Below are 3288 nucleotides of genomic sequence, written 5' to 3'. Positions count from 1 at the left end.
ACTAAAAAACCTCCACCTTGGAAACCTGTTCCATCCAGATGAGTTAGTGTGGGTTTCGATACCGCACCCTCATCAATCTCATCCACAAGTCTACAAGGGAACAGTTCAACAGGCGGAACAGTATCCTAACACCTATTCCGTCTCACTGGAGGAAAAGCCCAATCATCCACCTATCCTTGTTCACCATAACTGGATGACGCATCGCTCCGACGTTCACCCAGTTTCTTTGTAGTACATATGATTATGGTTTTCTTTTGTTTTGTTTCTTTGTTTCCTTGCAGACCTGGCAGTGATGAGGCGACAGTCTACAGTTGCTTGATTGTGAGATCCACTGGCCACCATACCATAGCACCTTCAAATCGACATAACAATGGCTCTCGTGAGGGTACCGAGGCGACAGATGTCCGCCGGGTCAGAGCTCGCTCTGACGTTACTCCTCTCCCGTCTTTGCTGTGGAGTTTTGATCAGACCTATTGTTGATCCACACGTAACAGCAGTTTGGAGAAAGAATGTCACTTTGAAATGTATAATTGATATGAATGAAACCATAATACAAATTTCATGGGAAAAAATACATGGTAAAGGAGTGCAGACTGTTGTTGTACATCATCCCAAATATGGATTCTCTGTTCAAAAAGAATATCTTGGAAGAGTGTCATTTAGAAACTCTTCGCCCATTGATGCAACAATCAGTTTACACAATGTAAGTTTCTCTGATGGAGGAGAGTATATATGTAAAGTGGTTACGTTTCCCACTGGGAAATGCACAGTCGTCAACAACTGTAACTGTTTTTGTTGAACCTACTGTGAGCTTCTCAAAGGGACAAAACTTTTTAGTAGATAATGGAAATCGGACAGTGGCCACCATTTGTATAGCAGCCACAGGAAAACCTGCTGCAGACGTAAATTGGGAAGGAAACCTAGGTAAGATAGAACTGAGTTTGATTCCCTTTCCAAATGAGACGGTAACAGTTATAAGTCAGTATACAATCATGCCTACCAAATTTATTAGAGGAAGACGTATAACTTGTGTTATAAGACACCCAGTTTTTGAAAAGGAAGTAAGATATTCTTATGTATTAGACATCCAATACGCCCCTGAAGTTTCAGTAACTGGCTATGATGGAAATTGGTTTATTGGTAGAAAAAATGTTCAGCTTAAGTGTAATGCTAATTCTAATCTGCCAACTATGGAATTTATCTGGACCAGGCTAGATGAGCAATGGCCTGACGGCTTGTTGCCTATAAGCAATATTCTGTATTTCAATAGCCCACTAACCTATAGTTACGCTGGGATTTATATCTGTAGGGTGAAAAATTCTCTTGGTCAAGGGAGCGATCGAAAGACCCCACTACCACTACCACACGATCACCTACGGTTCAATGGTATCCTTTAACTAATGGCGTTACGAATTTAGTATCAGCATTCGCCTTGACAGCAGCGCAAGAAGGCAATTGGGATACTATCATTGGTAGTGCAGTGAGTGGAACTCTCTTTCTAATATTTGCAAGTATTTTAGTTGGAGTTGTCTGCTACGGGAGAAGACCGATGTCCCGTGGTGACTACCTCATTGTGCACCACACTCCGCCAACTGATATGGAAGAAGAGTCTCAAATAGATGCTCCTCAGCTAGATGATGACCAATAGTTGTTGTTATATGTTTAAGTTATTGTGTTTTATAGTTTATTAGAGACTGGTCTTTAGAATTATTTCTTTATATATGTATATAGTTGTTTATTACTTAAGCGTTACAGAGCCAGCAAGTCTCTAGATGAAACCTACTTTCATGTGTCTATAATTCCAGCTGTGCCGTCGGCAAGGGGGCACGTCATAACCCAATGATTGTTAATGCCTCGGCACAGTGGAATTTTCCCGCCACACGAAGAGTCTCTGTGCACGGAGGGTTTCCGTTGCAATAGAGGACCCCAGTGCAGAGAAGTTCCCTCCAATCTGATGCAAATTCGTGCCCCACTATTGGTCAGTTCTAAATTATTCCTACCTAGCGACTGGCAATTGGCTCGCTGGCCATATAAAAACCTGCGCGACTTCCACCCAAGTCGGAGACCTCTGAGCACGCTGCAGAGTGCGGAGAATTCCCTGACTCGCGGCAGAGCAAAATTGACGGTCTGATCAGCCGTCAATCTCTCCCCGTCGCCGAACGCCTATCCTCGACGTACCCCTTTTCCTGCATGCCCGTTTCGTGTGTAGACTTGCTGGCCCGGTTTCTTGTCAGTTGATGCAACTCGATGTAACTAAGCAAGCAGCCTGACTACCTGCGTCGTGACCACCAGCGGCGTAAGTAACGCTACAGTAAAGTTATCTTTTCAACCAAAACGCTTTGTCAGCCTCTCCATTCACCAGCCCGCCCACCGGTTAAGTAAATATCGATCTTCCTCAAGTTGGCTCCGGCCGTCTGAGACAGGCTGAAGGCATAATTGTGACCAAGGCTTCAGGGCAGTGACTGGCAAATACATTTTCACAAATCCATTTTCCACCTTTCTGAGGCCACCGTCCCTTGTGGGCTACCCAAGGCACCTCTCCAAAGGGCCCAGCCATGCTACTGTCAACCTGGAGCTCTTGTAGGGTTGGAGGAACAGCATTACTCTTCTGCCACGCTCCATCTCCCTCCTTTTCACTGGGTGCCTATTCTGGGTGGGCCTACTAACAGGCTCAGAGGAAACAGTTAGACACCCTTGGGAGGCTGCCATTACCAAATTAGGCTCTTTCCTTTGAATTCAGAAACCCCCTGAGTGCAGGTTCCCATGCCTACAAATGCCACCTGGAATATTTCAAAGGATGTGAAGAAGGGATGAAGAAAAGATCCAAAATGTGCTAGCACTGCTGGATGCTTGGTGGGAAGTTTAGGACACTTCCCTTTTTCAAACCCAGGGAGTTCAATCAAAAAGGACCTGGGCTCCCAAGGAAATGTCCTTGTCCTGGGCTGTCACCATGATTTGCCACCAAGCACCAGCCTTGTAGTTCCCTGCAGCTCCTGCTTCTTGATGCAACATCCATCTTCCCATGTGAAATCCCCATCTGGCACAAGTGTAGTGTGAAGCTCCTGGCCTAGGATACCAAAAACGAGGATCGGTGAGCAGGGCTGTCCCAGGGCGGGGGTGGGGGGAGAAGGGTGGAAATCAGGGAAGCCCCCCGGGCCCTTTGTTTTGGCAGGTCTTGCGGAGCCAGGCAGAGCAGCGGTAGCGCAGAGCTGGGCAAAGCAGAGGCTCCACGTCCAGCCGCTCACTACTCACCCCCACTCTCCCGCCGCCACCCCCGATGGCAGCGGC

Source organism: Alligator sinensis, unplaced genomic scaffold, assembly GCF_000455745.1.
Source record: "Alligator sinensis unplaced genomic scaffold, ASM45574v1 scaffold1160_1, whole genome shotgun sequence".
Taxonomy (NCBI): Eukaryota; Metazoa; Chordata; order Crocodylia; family Alligatoridae; genus Alligator; species Alligator sinensis.
Note: the sequence above shows the minus strand (reverse complement) of the source record.